Source organism: Zonotrichia leucophrys, chromosome 3 (genome assembly GCF_028769735.1).
Source record: "Zonotrichia leucophrys gambelii isolate GWCS_2022_RI chromosome 3, RI_Zleu_2.0, whole genome shotgun sequence".
NCBI classification, from domain to species: Eukaryota; Metazoa; Chordata; class Aves; order Passeriformes; family Passerellidae; genus Zonotrichia; species Zonotrichia leucophrys.
The window spans coordinates 31,700,884-31,718,483 of record NC_088172.1 but is presented as its reverse complement, the minus strand read 5'-3'; the positions used below and the strand labels follow the sequence as shown (position 1 = coordinate 31,718,483).

The window sequence follows — 17,600 nt, the reverse complement described above, 5'->3', positions numbered from 1 at the left end:
CAGATGAAGGTAGCTGGTATGACCCAGCAGGTAATTTTATCAAAATTTTCACCTGACATGTCATAAAGTATTCTTGAATTTAAGATGAAAATATCTTTTTTTTTTTTTCAAATTTCATATAGATTCATGAGTGGCTTACATGTTATTTTACAGTAGATTAAAAAGGTTGTTTTTGTTTTCAGCTATAATACTCTAATGCAATCTATTTGATAAGAATAAATTTGGTTTTGATCCTGCAAAGTAATATGGATGTTGAGAACCTGAAATTGTTCTGAGAGGATATGAGGATACACAAGCAAATGCCATGAAAAAGGATGTTATCAGTGTAGTCAGTATAAATCATAATTTTGTCTGCAGTTTATAATGTATCCACTGTTTTTAAACCCATGGCAGCTACAACATGTTTCTTGAAAAATGGTTTTTTAGCCCAACACATTCTCCATGCAAATTTATTCCAATTTAAAAGTTTTTTTTTTCCAAAATCAGCAAAATAAAACAAGCAGAAAGGTGTTTTGCTAGTACAGGAACACGACCCATCAAAATATTAATCTACCAAATTCTTTGGCATTTTTTGACTTTTCCGTAACCTTTTAAGCATGTTTAAAATGCTATTTCTTGATTCAGCAATTGATTTGGCTATTCCTTCCCAATTCTGATTGATGTTATTGATTGGCTTCTCAAGGCCTCTTGAAGTCAGTAGGACACCACCAATTTAATCTGTGTGCTTTGGATCAGTCCTGACATTTAATCAGAATAATTGATGCCTCTTTCTAGACATCTTGCTCTTCACTGTCACTGATTTAGTAACAAAGTGAAATCAGATTTAGCTGCAATTAAACTATAAATTCTTAGTCCTTCTTGTAATTAAAACATAAAAAATATACAATGAAAACATGATATAAATTATGAATTATAATTCCTACTTTAAAAAAATCACCTAATTATACCTTGAGAGGAAAATCATTTGGGCATACTATGATTTTGGTTTTTTGAGTGAGAAAATGAAAGTAATATTAGAAAGTATAAAGATCATAGGGTACAATATGTGTAAATAAACTTAATGCAAATCTATATTGAGATTTTAATGAAATATTTTTAATCTCTCTTAAGTCTATTTCAATTTGAAGCTCCCAATTTATCATGCTCTGAAACAAAGACCCCACTATAATGTTAACATTAAATATACATTTGTGGTCTTACTCTAAAATGTAGGAAATAAATTTATTAGGTAACAAGGAAGTAACTTTCCAGCTGCTAAAATACTGAGTTAAGTAAGTTCTTCTCATTAAATTACTTTTGGGCTGGAGATTCATTAATATTCATTCTCCAAAATCTAGCAAAGGTCAGCCAAAAGGTAATTGTGTCAGGACTGAATACCTTTCCTTGGAACTTTCTGTACATATTAAAGCCAATTTTTTTTCTTCTGCAAAACTAATTTGCAGTAGGATTTACTGTCTCTGTCAGATCCCTCTTACTTCAAGACAACCTTTTAGAAGCTGTATCTTCTGCAGACACACAGATTCCCACCAGAGTGTTGTGAGTTTACATGGCTGTGAGGGATTGCCAGCAGCCCTGGGGAGCAGCCTGCTGTGAGCTGCAGGGGAGAGCACCAGCAGCAGCTGGAGGCAGCAAGGAATCCCACTGTGTCACCCAGAAACTCCAGTGGCGCTGGGCACAATTTTCCAGGCACCAAATTGGTGCTTGGCCAGGAGACTGCAGCAAAGCCCTGACTTTTAAAGGAGTAGCGCTTGAGCATTAAGGAATTGAAGAATGAACCAAGGAATTGAAGAGCATTAGGGAAGAAATTTTTGCAGATTTCATATTTCAGCCAAAAAGTGAAACCTCTGCACATAAAGGGCACATCAGCATTTATATAATGAGGAATGGCTTCAACCTAGGCTCAAAATAAGAGTAAATTGTTATTTATTGTAAACAACTAGCTACTTTTAAGCTTATCTTAAAAGTTCAAGTTGAACCCTAGGGGACAATTAAGGATTGCTAACCCAAGCTTGTGTATCATCACTATTTCAACCCAAGAGCAATGGATAGTATTTAAACTTTTTGTTGGAGTTTTGTCCTAGGCATAATTTATAATCTGCTCTGGTATCATGGCAGTGTCCGGTCAGCAAAGGGAGACCCCAGCTCACCTTTGTGCGGCCTTCACTCTCAAGAGGAGCTCTGTAGACTGGTGAGATTGCTCTTTCCCGGGGAGATAGTGAGGGCTCATGGATGGGAAAAACTCGTGGAGGTGAGGGAGGAAGCAGCAGAGACCACCTGGGAGCAATTCAGACACAGGAGGAAAAGATGGGAGGTTCTTAGCAGAGCAGGCACATGATCAGGCTTCAAGGTGCTGGCAGGGAGACTTTCCTAAGACTGCACAGGGCTTTTTCATGCCAAATGCACTGAAAACGAGGATAGGAAAGACAGGAGAAAAATTTGCTAATCAATCTCACTGAGCAGACTTGTGTCCTGCATTTACAAAGTGATTTTTTGCTAATTTTCATTCGACTCAAACAGTGTCTGAGATTCAGAGCTTCTTGGTGGCTGACTGGAAGCTGACAAATCAGCTTATTCAGACTTATCCTTTTTCTGCAACTGCTGTGGAATTTCTAACCAAGCTAGTCAAATGCCAGCAGCTTCCATCTGAACTGGCAATGATTCCTGAAAGGTCACTGTGCCACAGGGACACTGGGTGCCACTGAACCAGTTCTCTCTCATAATAAAAGAAATTTTAGACGGGTAGATAAAAGGTTTTGCAACTTAGCAGTTACACAGAATCATTGCATTAATTTGTCAAAACTATTTTATCTGGGCTTGCAAACACCCTGGTCAAATGTTAAAACTCCTTGCAAAAGAGAAATAGTTAGTCTTTTTTTCAGAGAAAATACAGTTTCCTGTCAAATGCTACACGAGAACAAACCCGAAACTGTTATAATGCCAGCCAAAACCACCTAGAGCTGGAGAGAAAAAGCTGACAAGAAGGGCACCTCTTAGGTCTTGGTCCTCTTATTTTGGTCTCAGATGTCTCACATGGATTTACAGACCACCCTTGTCATTCTGCTCCATGCCTGGGAAGAATTGTTCACAACTTGGTTTTGGATTCAACCATGCAGCAAATATTTTATCTACACAAGTAGGCAGCCGGGCTGAAGGAGGAAAGGTGCAGCTCATGATCACTGTCATGGTACATTGACAGATCTCAGAGACCAACACTTACCTTCCTCCCAGCTCAAAAAGTGCAGGTTGGAACATGGTGCCACATAATTTTGACACATATGCACCTCCATAAATACAGAATTGAGATAATGGGAACATTCCCATTTGGTTTTTTGCCTCAGATTTAAACCAGCTTTTCTCACCTCACTTGAAAATACTGTTACAGTGAGGGTTTTCCAGCCTTGAGGAGCTCCTTTTTATGTGTAGGAAGACAACTTCCTACACATAAAGGAGAGGCATCACCTCTTAGAGCTCACTCGTCCAGAAAGAAAATGTTTATAATGGTCATTCTTATTTTAAAAATAATTTGACTAGTAGGCACTCAACTCAAAGGGACCCATTGATGTTTTTGGGTGTAGTTTTTTTCTGAAAAATTATTATATTTAATTAATAAATACGCAAGTAGTTTCCAGGTAGTAAACCAAGACAAAAGTATCTTCTTTCAACTGAATCCCTTAAACATAAATTTACTTTTTGTTATTAACAATGTGGTCTAGAGTCATTTGAGTGGGTTTCTCACCGAGAGATTCTTTCAGTGGGGAAGACTAGGATATCATCCTCCATCCTCATTCTACCTTCAGGAATAGCTACCTGTTGTGGTTGGGAGATGGAGATTTTACCTCTTCAGTCTGAAAAGAGAATTCATCCCACTTCAAAAAGAAATGGCAGAGTGAAAGGTAAATAGTACTGCAACAAATGTGCCCTGCAGGGTGTTTGCTTCTGTCAGCATCTGATACAGTCTGAGAATCCCAGAGGCCCCTCAGAGAGGTGTGCTGATACCTATCAGCCAGCCTAAGCTGATACTTAATCACAGTAGGGTGACTTGGCATGCACAGAGTTACTTTTTTTAGCTCTTGGAGAGAAATGAAAAAGAAAAAAAAGGCAGAAAAAAAGAAGAAAAAGAAAAGAAAAGAGATTAGATGATTAGATTTAGCCAGCTGGTTAAAGTGGATTTTGAAAAGTGCATTCTGCCTTATATATCTGACATGAGTCAGGTAATAGTTACATTGACTGTGGCAGAGATTTTTGTGGTCAGATGTATCTGAAAAAAAAAAAGCATTTTGCACGGTCTGCTAGGAAAGAAAATTCAAATGTATGTGTCTGTTCTTATGGAATGAAATAGGTTGATCAGTCTGATTCGGTCTCACATGCTGAGACATATACTTCTCACATTGCTCATTCTTTCAAGGATAAACAGCACCTAAAATGAAGACTGTGAATAAATGAAACTGTTCTTTTGAGTATAATTCAAGGTAAGGCAGATGTCCAGTACAAGTATATATAGTACCTCCACCTTGAGAATAATTTAGCTGAGTTTTAAAAGATACTTTGCTATAGGTTTTATCAGTAGTTTTCCTAATTGAAGATATGAGCTGTTGCAGCAGACCCACAAGAAAATTGCTAAAGCTGATCTGATCAAAAGGCTGAAAGCATTAACATTTTAAACAGCAGACTAATTGAAATGCAGACTTCTTCAATGCTAGGCATGGCTTATCATATTAAGAAACTGTTTCATGTGAAACTGGCTAAGAAGGATAACAAAAACTGATGCAACAACAAAAATACAAGAAAAGAAGATGAATATTGTGTTTTCTGGTTTTACTGCTGATATAAAAGTTGTTCTTGTATTTATGTGTGTAGAGATGTCATGAAAAATATTTTGAAGGGCATGGGTGACATTTTTCTAATTTTTACTGGAAACTAAGGAAAACCAATCCAGCAGCATCAGCTGAAATCAATAAGATCTACAGCAATTATCTGCAATGCAGAGGATACAGGGGATGTGCATTTGAAAGCAGCCGGGGTAAAGAAAATTATACACTGATGCCTGGATACAGATTTCGAAAGGGAAAAAAAACCCCAAACATAAACCCCACATAGGCCAAAGCTGTCCTCAGAGCCTAGGCATTTTCAGCATGCAGCAGATAGCAGTTCCAAGTGTCAGGAGCAGTGACATAAGAATTAGCAGCTATTAGACAAGCTTTGGATAGCAACAAGTACTTCTAAATGAAGTCATCATGTTATCTTGTTTTTCCTCCAGTTAATGTGTAAAGGGTAATTTAAAAGGAAGATCCCACTCTGCCAGTTATAATTGAGTTTTATTTTATCTGTTTCACATTCTTATTAGGGAGAATTAAAAATGAAATACGTACTGAACTCTTGTTTGTCTTAGGGCCCATCATGGCAGTGAGGAATACCTTCTGTGAACTGAAATCCAATAATTTAGCATCATACATCATGCTGATTTAAGGCAGACTCTTTTGCCTAAAGGACACTCTAATGATACACTCAAATGATACACTCACTCTCTGCGTTTAAAGTTGCAAATGATTTCTCTTTGTGCCTGGGTTTTAATCTTGCCATTTAAAATGACCAAAACAAAATTAATTATTCAATTGATATATTTGTTTGTTCTAGAAAATTAAAAGTGTGGTGAGAAGCTGATAAGCGAATTGCGTTAGTAAGATATGGCAGTTTTAATAAACTTCCTTCTGTAAACTTCTGGCTTTTTAATGATCATTATGTCTCATTGTGGCACCAAACATCATTAATTTTATTGATCTCAGAATTCAAAGTAAAACCTCTGAGTATTTTAAGATTGCAAAGTAGTTACTACTTAAATCATCCTAAACGTATTTGGAGAACATAAATGAGTTTTATGACGTATAGAATTTAAGTAATGCTTTCTTTATGGAATCTGCAGATTTACTATAACATTTTATTCCTGACATGAAAGTAGAGGGGGTGAACTAAGGTACTTTTCATATAGCACTTATTAATCTTATTTTTAAGAGTCCAATTCATGTCTAGGAATCCACAAGTTTTATATTCCCAGGAACTCTGCCACAGAACAGGAGCCATGGTCCAAGGCATGCTCCAGTTAACACCATGGTAAGAAAATCAGACATAGGCTGCACTGGAGTGTCTGGGTTGCCCACAGGTGATAGAACTCAGATAAAACAATCTTATTCATCATCATTCAGATGATGTCACTACTGACAAATTTTAAGAAAAATTAATAAAAATAAAATGTCTTGTTCAGACTTTTTGGCCCACACCACTGCTGATTCAATTGTGAGCTGAGCGATCACTCCTACCTCTTCAGAGCAAAGTTTTTATGTTCTTATTTTGGGGATTTCTGTTGAGCACTTACGAGCTGGAGAACTGCAGTTTAAGCTAGAAGAAACTTAGATTCAGAACAATTCTTCAGAAATCTAACCTTATTTCTGGTATGATTGAAGTATATAATTTTTTTTCATTGCCTCAAATCTAGTCATAAACCTCACTCTTCAGTCCAGGCAAACATCCAGGCAAAAGACTTAAGCTACAGATTCCTGGTCACTGTATGTTTTTGCTGCACATTTGCTGGAATGTCTCATATTTATTTAGATTACAAGACTGCACATGAATTATTTTGACTTTGTTCCCTTAAATTATTGCCATTCTTACAGATTGTGATCAGCTCCAAAGATAATAAGAAAAAAAGACGAATGGGCAGCAGCAAAAACTGTTCGTGCAAAAAGTTTAACTGAATATTTCTAAACTTTCCAGGAGTTAGGATATTTATATGGAGCTTGATTCTGACTTCAAGTCAAGAACAAATGCAAATGTTTTTATGAAATACAGGACAATTCACAGCTATCTATTTAATGAGCATCAACGAGTATACAGAAGTCCCTCTGCCCATGTGTTAATTGAATGTTGAAATCCAAAAAGGAAACTATTTCTATTTTACTAAGCAATTTTTCCCACAAATTCAGAGATTCAGGAAGTCTGCCCAGCAACACTTGAGATTGATTTTTCATTTTTTATTCTTATTGAGCTAAATACATTGGAGAGCTGGCTTTCAGCTACATTTATGGAAAGCACAGCCATGTACCAAAGCAACAGTAGTGCAGTAACTACTTCTGCAGTAATGTGGCAATGCTTAAGATCACAAATTATTTGGCATCCTGTAAAATTCAGTGACATACTTCAGGCGCATATTATGTTATTTAACTGCTAGACTTGAAATGCCTGGCACTAGACTTCAAGACTGCTTCAAGTAATAGCAAAGGCAGGCCTCTCCAATTTGGCTCTGCTTAGTAAACGATCCAGAAGGCCTTTTTAAAAAGATATTTTAAGCCCATTTAAAATCAATAGACCAAATGGCTTCTAGGATCACCACTGACTTCATTGGGCTCAGGCATTGTATCACTACTCTTCTGGTGCCAAAAAGATAAGTGAAATTACATTACTCCCTGGTTTTTTTACTGGTCTGAAAAGTAAATCAGAGCAGGAGTGCTTCACTTTCCTCAGCTGATTGCTGGAAAACTTTTTACTGTTGTTCATGTAACCAAAAAACCTTTGTAAATGCAAAAAATTATATGTATAGATAGTGACTTCCGCTCCTGTACTTTGAGTATTTATCCTGGTAAATGTGAAAAAAGCCCTCTGAAGGAGACAGGTTATCCTTCTCACTTGCTGTCACTTGTTTCACTTCTCACTTAGTGGCAGGATGCTGGGTCTCGAAGGGCTCATTGCATTCCTGTTAGGGGCCAGGCTGTTCATGCAGGGTTTTGTACTCAGTTGCTGAGGAGTTTCCCATTTCACTGCCTGTTTCAAAAAGAAGCTGTTAGCACAGGCCAAATTCCAACCAGGTGTAAGTCATCAGAGAAAGGTTTGAGCAGCTACAGGTGGGAATTCATTAAAGAAATAAATTGAACAGGAGAAGGAAAACACTCATAGCAAAAGGACCCAAAACCACTGTCTTGTCTGGCACTTAAAAGTGGCTTTGTCCCTTTGCAAACATCAAATATTTCAATGGATGCTGCTCATAGCCTTAGAAGAAGTTTCTCCAGGATAGAAGAGGAGCAGCAAGTCCATGGACCTGACGGAAGTGTTGTCCTTCTTCAGTATCCTTCCTCTCCCAGGTGTGGTTGTAGCATGAGGAGCAGAGAACAAACTCCATCCATCTGTGCACAGATGTTCTAAGCTTGTAAAATAGTGTCCCTTTATAAGTGGGGCATTGAAACCGTGACTGGGTAGAGATTAAGTTAATGTTGTGTTATGCCATTATGGGTTGTATAGCTGGTTTATATTAATCTGTTTAACTTGAAATAGAGCCAAGGAAGAAGAGGGTTCCTGCTGCCACACGCCACTTTTGGCTTGGCAATGGCAGCAGAGATGAGTCCTCTTGACTCTCAGGAGAGACTTTCCTCCTGACTCTCAGGAGTTTCTCCTTTTTCACTTTTCTATAGCTGAAACATATTTGACTTCCACTGTGAGAACTAACACATATTTTCAGAATAAGCTCTGTTGGGAATGACAGGTACTGGTGTTGCTTGTCTGCTGAAACCACTGTGATTTTAAATTAAGCTAGCTGCACTTTAACAGAGTAGGAATAAAACCAAAGAAAAAGTTCTACCAGCTGTGAAATTAGGAGCTCACTTGAGAAATGTATCCTGATTTGGTCTCAGAGCCAAATCACACTCTGTGTTGAGTGTTGGGATATTGCTACTTACAAGCATTTTTTTTGATCCAGGGTCTTCTTCATGGTATCACATGCTTGATTCCTGAGAAATGAGTAGAGCCTGAATTGTGTGAAAGGTTCAAATTTCTAGGATAAGGTGGAAACTGAGCTTATCTTACATGAGTGCTCCAAATACAATGAAGTACTTACAAAAAAAGTCAGACTCCAGCCTTTTCTTTGGATTTTGCTTGCTAAGTGGCCATACATTCATTTTTGAGACCCTAAATACTGAGCAGATGCATTAAATGTGCTCTAAACAAGACAGTCATGTCTGCTGCACTACAGCAGAGCAGAACCAAATCTAATTCTGAATCAGCCCTGAGTGGGAAACAAGACTTGCTTAGACACCTGTGGTTATGTGCAAAAGTGTAAATAACTCTAACAAAATGAGGATGTCTAGTCTATTTTGTGTCTAGTTTGGGATAAGCTGTAGCTGACAAAGTCAGGTGAAATATTTCAATAAGATACAATTTATTTTGAATGCAAAATATGTTCATTATATTACTCCCCCAATGAATTTTCTAGGCATAAAAACTATTTCTATATTTGAAATCATCAATCCAGTAGTGAAATCATGTATCTCTATTATTCATATAAATAGTTCAGTGATTTTCATGTCCTTGCAGGTTGTCACAAGAATTAGCAGCTAACCAGCCTTTGTTTCTTTTTTTTAAATGTTTCTCATAGTTAGTTAGGAAGGTTTCTGTTCAGTCCAAAGGGCTTGATATGGAGGGTTTGCTCACCCAGTTCAGAAAAAGCTATTTGATTCAAGAACTCAGATAGAGGGGCTCTAGTCTTTAATTTAGCCATTTTCCCAATAAACTTGCCAATTAAGATACCAAACATTCTCACAAACCCAGATTCACCCTACCTTATTTAGACATTGAACTAGAAATGCGTTTCCAGAGGACAGTTCAACCTGGAGCTGAGTTGATTTGCTTTCAGTGATGTCTGTATTTCCTGGCTGACTTCAGGAGAGATGTAAGGCACCCAGACTCCTGACTAAACCCTGCAAGTGCCCACAGCTAGCTGAGATGGAAATAATGTCTAACTCATCCATGCTATCAGTTACTTGGATTTTTTAGGCAGTGGCAGTGAGCTGTATAACACCATGAGCACGCATGTAGATTCATTGCCTATATCAAGAAGTAGAAAGCATCTCTGAGAAAAGTTATAGGGCTTAGTTGAAAACTTTGTAATTGATGATGTGGTATTTAAATGAATTAGGGTTTGGCAAGCTTTGCTATAAACTAAACCTTATTGCCAGGGTTTGATTGGAGAGCTTGTGTCACTACCATTGATCATTATTCCCAGGAACAGAGCACAGCATTGAAGTAGGGGGCAGAAGAGGCCACAAGAAAATAAAACCTACCATTTTTATTTGCTATTTATTTATCTTCTTATTAGATAGAGAGCAAAGTGGGTCCAAGAGAAAAGAGCCATAGAGGTTCTCTAGAGAAAGGCAATGGATGCAACTCGATGCTAAATGTAGTTGTTAGAGATGAGCATTGCAGCAAATAGGTCAAAGGATTATTTTTAGGGATGGGAAATGTCTGAGATGGAAAGTGATTCACTCTTTAATCATGAAATTTGTGTTTTCACATTATGCACTTTCACTAAGCTGCAACAATTAAGCCATCTCATTTTGCATGGTGCCCTTGATATCTAAACATACACTTCTATCATGAATTTGGTACCAAAAAATACCATAGGTATGAAAAGAATTACTTCAAAACCAGAATTTTGACTAGATAATTTTTAAAATAATAATATTTCTTTCTGAGAAATTAGTAAGTTCTAAGTTCTGATTGCCCTTGTTCCAGGCACACAAACCTGCTTAAAAAAATTTTCTGGAAATGTAATTTAAAATTGAGAAGGGAAAGCATCCAACTGATCACTAAATAAATGGTAATGTGGCAACTCACTCTTCCAAGAAAAGCTCTGATACCTCCAGTGCAAAGAAGGAGTAGAAAGCCCAGGTAGTGAATGTACAGCACAGCAGTTTCCAGCTGGGCAGGATTAAAAATTAAATTTCCTGAAAAGGTCACCAGAAGTAGGTAGGGGTATCACTTCAAACACCTTTCTAAAGGCAGAAGCCCTTACTTTTGCCTTTGTCCTTGGAAAAGACCTTAAAAGAAAGTAGCAAGTCCATCACCTTGTGCTTTGGAGAAATGAAGTTCAAATGCTTGAAACAAAAGGAAAATTCCTAAGCACGCTGTGCTGTCTTTTCAGATTACATTCACTGTGGTTCATGCTTCTATCCTTCATTTTCTAGTACTTTACTCTTGGGACTGCTAGAAGATTTTGAAGGGATGAATGAATATTACTTTGACGAAAAGGTGAAAAGCATGTCTATCATACCCTTCTTTTAATCAGGTAATTTCTAAAGAGGCTGCAAAGTAGTTGTAAATGTTGTAGGTAGATAGAGGATTTTCTTTTCCTTTTGCAATTAAGCACAACTTGGTTTTATGCAACTATTTGTAAACAGCAGAAGTCCCAATTCACCTGAGAGTACCTGCCATGCTATTTGTGCTGTGTAATGTAATCAGGTGGGCATTGAGCGAGGTTCTAGAGGGACAGACACGTAAAAGCAGCACTTCTGCTGAACCTGTGTTTCCAAGAACTTCTCTGACATGCATTTCCATGTAATAGAGGAATCCTAGAGCATAAGATGAGACATGTCAATTATCAGTGAGTCAGGAGAGAGTTGTAGCAAGGTTAATGTGTGTGTGGGTGGCAGAAGTCTGTTCCCTCTCCTGGCTTCTGCTCAAAATGGTTTCTCTCCCGTTTCCCACAGAGGTTTGGAGTAGAATCTTCATAAACAAAAGCAGTGCTGATTGTTAAAGGCAGAACCACTCATTGGCATGGAACTGTCATCCACTGGGGTTTTAATTTCACCACTCACAGAGATCCTGAGAATGACTGGGACACAGAAGTTATGTCTGTGCAAACAAATCAAGCAGTGACCTGGGTCTGGTGTTGGGAGGGTGGGTAGGGGTCTGTCTATATGGGCCCAGCAACCATTACATGGTAATTCTTTGCCTAGTTCAGTAAATACTATGCACAGAACAGATATATACTGATTTTGTTCGGGTGAAAACAGCCTAAACTAAACTCGCATTTGCCCATTTCATTTAGCTATACATTTAATTTCTATAGTGAAGCAGCACAGGTGCACAAAAAGCTGGTTAAATAATTATTCAGTTTTCTGTACTATGATCACTTGAATTTTAGGAACTTGAAAGTGGAAAATAAAAAATTTTGGTTGAACTTCTGCAAACATTTATACCAGCGTCATGGCTAATGAAATTCTGAAGTTACATTCCTAGTGCAAGCAGCTTCCATGTTTTACAGGTGGAAATGTTTTCTGATTTGAAGATACAAGAAAAACCTGATCAGTATTTGCCTGTCTCAACTGAAAAAATGCAGTGCTCTCCATTTTGCTGTGAATATATGTAAAATGTAGTTATATATGTAAATTGTAATTATTTGTAAAATGTCCCAATTCTAAGGCTTTTGTTCCCATGATACGTTTTAAACTTTCACTAAAAGGGAAAAATCTCTAGTCAGTAAAAGTGGTGAGTTCCCAATCAGCTTACTATCCTCCATGGACAAGAAACACATTACATGGGTGAAGAGACTGAGAAGCTCATCCTCCCCAGTAAACATACTCCACACATTGATATGTGGTTTTGTAGTGCCATTAATTTAATCTTTAAAATCTTTTATGCTCTCTATTGGTCTCAGTGGAAAATCTTCTGGCAATATATTGGTGTTTCAATAGAGTCCTGTTCCATACTGTGATTAAATCAAGGTTATTTTCATTCTGTGTTAAAGGGAAAAAAAGACACCATACCGAAATCCTCTTTGACATAGATGTAACATCAGTTGATTTAAGGAAACCTAGGTGGATTTTTTAACATTTACAAAAAGTGTTCAAATAAATAAAAATTTAAGTGTTGCATAGGTTTTTATACTATGAGCTGTGTAATGATTTTTTTTTTGTTTGTGAAAATTACTCTAAAGAAAGGGCTGAATAAAACCTAGCAAAAAAAGTTTCAATTCCAAGAAATCGGTATTTTGGGAAAACAAAACCAAACTCTTAAAAACTGCTTTTTGATTCAATGTATGTTAAAATGCAAGAATAAACATGTAATTTACTTATATAATTTAATACCTATTTTTTTCCGTTATTTGAGTTCATGTAATGGACTGTTCTAGCACTTGAAGATCAAAAGTGAATTAACATGAAGCGAGCTTTTGGTGAATTAAATTAAATTAGAAGAGGTTTTAATTAGATCCTGTATATCTGCTGAAATTTCATATTTTGCACCAAAAAAAATTACATTAAATATTTAAAATGTCTTCAAACAATGCAAGGAACTGTCTTAGTGTATGAGAAATTATTCCCTCAAAGAGTTTATTGGAACTAATGAGTCTGGCTTTTGGCTAACTTCACTGCAACCCAGAACTCACCAAACTCCAGGGAGCTAAGGTTAATGCACAGACAGCACAAGTGGAAATGAAAACCTTGGTGGTCCTCTGAAAAGACAAAATAGAAGGGAAATGTAGTAGACTTGTCTGTGTGGACTCTCTTGTCTTATAGTCTTGCAGAACTAAATGAGGATCTTAAACCGCAGCCCATCACCTTAGGGATTTGAGATCTGGTAAGAGTGATTTAAGGAAAGACTGATTCAAATAAATAAATTATCATGATACTTTCTGGTTATCTATCTACTGGGATCCAGTTTGATGAAGATATATGTAAATATTTACTGCTTCTTAAAAATCATGAAAATATGCCAACCCAGGCAGATTTTATATAGTTCGTGTTTTAAACCCATTCTTAACTCCTGTAGAGATATCATTAGCAGATTTTGAATTACCTTATGCCTCACTTCAGTTTTGCTGTAGGTAGCAGTTTCCTGCTCTAAAACCTCAATTAATTGTCATAATGTATTTGCACTTGTATTAAAGCAGAAATGATATGTTGATAATTGCATGTGGAAAAGCAAAAACCAAAGCCGCATGTTCATTTCTTATCCATGATGTGAATCCAAAAGATGATAATTCTGGTCCTGCCTCTTCAAATACAGCCCTTCAAAGAACTCTTTCAGTTTAACATCAGGGAAAGCACTGGGAATGTCAAAACTCTTTTTGGATTGCTTTTAAGATTTTGTTAGCTAGTTCTGAGGACGGCTGTAAGAGCCCCACAGCATTGTCTATTTGCATCCACGCCTGAGATCCAGGTGCTCAGTGTGTTCAGTCCTTTGCCTGGCTTTTGCAACAGTCCTTTCTATTCCCTCTCAGGCCCCATGCCCCTTCTCCTTTCCCCTGCCCTGTAGCACAGAAAAAACGTGAACTAGGTTAACCCACCAGCTTTATCACCAGTTCTGATTTTTTTCTTGGGAATTGGTTTGCCCTAAGCTAGTATGATATGAAGCTCTCAGCTGCTTCTGATCATTTTTTCTCTTTTTTTTCTCTCCATGGAAATTGCAAAAAAATATTACCAAGCAGGAGTGGCATAGGAATGCAAGAGAAACTACAGATTTCCTTTTTCAAGAAAATATGTGCTTGAAATTGCCATAAGTCATCCATGAGCTTTTGCAAACTTTTAATAAAAATAGATCATAGTGAAAAGCTCTTTACCTAGTATTTTTTAGATTTTCAAACTTCTAGAGAAAAAAAACTAGAGAAAATTGTACCTGGCTGTCAAAACTTTTTTCCTATCTATGATATATCGCTTCAGATAATGCAATCAATAGCAATGCCATCATTCCAATCTTTACATCCTAAAATTCAATTTTTTAATTTGTGATAAAAGATGGTGCAAAACCCCAAGGCTGACCAAAAGAACTTGTTAGTCTTGTGGTTTGTTTTCTGATATTATTAACAGAAGAGAATGCTTTAGAAATGGCACAGTAGCTGTTGAGCTTGCAGTTGTTTTCCAGCTCAGCTGGAAAATCAGTAATTGCAGAACAAATTTCACCAAAAATTAATGGAGATGCTGGCAGTGGGGGAGGCAGCTGCCAGATACCCACTGTAAACATAATGTATGCAAGTGAAACTATTACTGATCAGCTATTAATGCGCATAACTGGTAACCAGTTTCTTAGATTTAGAAAAGTCAGTGTTTTTTGTCCTTAAAGGCATTTTCTGTGTTTGTAGAAGTTTGACAGGCACTAGAAAATGAAAACCTCTGTTTCTCCATTGAATAGAGGCTGCATGCCAGTGTATTTTTACATGGGTAGATAGGAATAGGGCAAGGGGGAATGGTTTATTCTTCAAGAGGAGAGATATAGATTGGGTGTTCTTTGCTTGGATAGTGGTGAGGTACTGGTACAGGTTGCCCAGGGAAGTTGTGGATTTCCCATCCCTGGAAGTGTTCAAGACCAGGTTGAATGTGACTCTGAGCCCATGGCCCAGGTGTCTCTGCCAATGGCAGGGGTGTTGGAACAAGGTGATCTTTAAGGTCCCTTCCAACTCAACCCAAATCTGTCCATAATTCTATGAGTATGAATACAGTTTCTCCTCTTATCACAAAGGTTCAGCTCAGCTCTCCCAGTTGCAGGGACAGGTTTTTTAGTGTCAAGAAGAATTGACACAGCTGGATTTTTAGTATCTGGGTTTATACCTCAGGCACCAAAACAGGCATAAGCATGTTTTCTGACAATTATTAAAATATTTTAAATTTATTGTGTGGAATATACACAAAATAAGCAAAACAAATTTCTTGTAGCTGAAATTTTAGGTGGAGAAATTAATACTTGGAAAAGTAAATGCATTTTAACAGAGATTATCTGTAAATCACAGCTACAACCATCTGCTAAGTATCAGATTATCTTTCACCAGCAATGTAAGTCTTTTTCTAAACAATTTAACAGCATGATAGAGGTTTAGATCAATAAAATCCTACTTCTTCTCTTTTGGAGATCATTGAAATATTTATTCTATGAAACTCCCTAGTACAGCCTTTTAAATGGTTCCAGAATATTGAAATAGTTTTGTAGCTGATTTACCTATATACGGCATTTTCTAAGTCCAAAAAACAACAAATAAGAAAAAAAAATCTTAAAAGTAGTAGGGATTTCTTAATACATTAATGAAAATCTCATCTCTTATTAATAGGACATGTATTATTAATTATGTCAATGCATATTGATATTATAGTGTATTTTATTCAAATGAAATATATAAAGAATATAACCTATTACCAGATTTATCTTTTCCCACACAAGGTTTACCCATAATTTGATTTATTTGTTCACTGCCTCAAAACCATTCATGACAGTAGCAACTGAGCTCATTTTCTTGCATTCTGCCTCACACTCATTTTTCTTTTTTAAGAAAATTCACTACAGTGTGATAAGTTCAGGGATCAAGACTGTTTTGAACAGGTAAGATACATTTTGACAATTTCAGAAGAGGTTTTTAATGAGGGGGAAGCAATTAAATTTCAAGCAAAATAACCATCCAACTAGCAAGATGTGGAGGATGGGGAGAGAAAGACATCTTGTGGCTATGTCATTAGTTAATTAGGAAATTAAACAATTGAGGATAACACAGGATAGCCCATGTCTGTACTATTAAATAATTTTATTCTTAAAAGCATTTTAGCAAAGCCATTGTATTAAGTAGAAGAGGAATATGCTACAGCAACTGGAGGCTAAAGAGTTTCCCTTTCATAACCTGACACCAACACGTGGCTGATTTGTTGGTGCCCATACCCAGATTATAAAACCCTCATTGTTAGGTAACAACTGTCAGTGTTCACTAATCCAGTGCTCCGGCTCTGGGCTAGAGAGTGACATCCCAAAGTGACCCAGGCTCCAGTGAGATGTGACTGCCTTTTCACACCCAGCTGCCCTCACAGTTTGTGGCTGTGTCCTAAGGTACGTGGTTGAGGATGCCTGAGTGACCAAATTTTCTCACTGAGCTTGAAAACCAGATTTCTTACAGATTAAGTTTGTTATAGCTAATTGGAAAGGTGTGCACACCTGGCTCTGGTTGGAATGTGAGGGAAAAAAATACAATATTCCTTCAGACATTTCTCTTTTATCAGTCTTGTTCTTCTCTTCCTTCCTCCCCTTTTCCTCTCTCCTCTCTCTCCTCTCCTCTCCTCTCCTCTCCTCTCCTCTCCTCTCCTCTCCTCTCCTTCCTCCTCTCCTTCCTCCTCTCCCTCTCCCTCCTCTCCTCTCCTCTCCTCCTCTCCTCTCCTCTCCTCTCCTCTCCTCTCCTCTCCTCTCCTCTCCTCTCCAAATATATCTAAGATTAGGCTGCTGAAATGATGCAATTCCTATTTCTAGAGGAACAATTTTGAAATCAATATGAAAAGCAAGCACTGGCTTTTACACTAATAGGCATAAGTGCCCCTCAATAAGTAAATAACAAATAAATAAGCTAAAGGTATATTTCCACCTGTCAAATGGAGTTAAGAAAATTCAATCAAAAATCATCTCAATATGATTTGAATGCCTTTAATTTAATTTAGAGTTAAAAGAGATAGTCTTGAATATAAAATCCTTGAATACCAGATGAATGGATTTTTTTTCGCATAAGGTTCAAACCTCGTGAGCCTCCTACGGAATTTCAGTCAGACTCAGCCTATCTCTGTTCTGACTTTAATCTCACACATTATATTGATGCATTCCAGAGGCAAAATTTATTTATACTTAACACCTTTATCCTGCAACAATGCATATAAATGTATTAATTATTATTTTAACAAGAGAAGGCTCTGCGTTGATGTGTTTGTGTTACTGACATTGGTTAACAAGGGCTTACCTGCACTTGTAAGAAATGAACAAGACTGTCAGCACTCAAAGGACTGCCAAGACCATCTCAGTTCATCTCTTTATTCATCTTCTTGAGA

General features: G+C 37.2%; 1 long non-coding RNA gene across 1 annotated transcript; it reads right to left on the bottom strand.

Annotated features, from left to right (window-relative positions):
• Window positions 1-7,179: 7,179 nt before the first annotated feature.
• LOC135446382 (uncharacterized) lies at window positions 7,180-9,801 on the bottom strand. Its single transcript, XR_010439778.1, has 3 exons — window positions 9,600-9,801; window positions 8,721-8,771; window positions 7,180-7,812 (listed from the first exon to the last, which is right to left on the bottom strand). It is a non-coding gene; the product is annotated as an uncharacterized LOC135446382 (long non-coding RNA).
• Window positions 9,802-17,600: the final 7,799 nt, after the last annotated feature.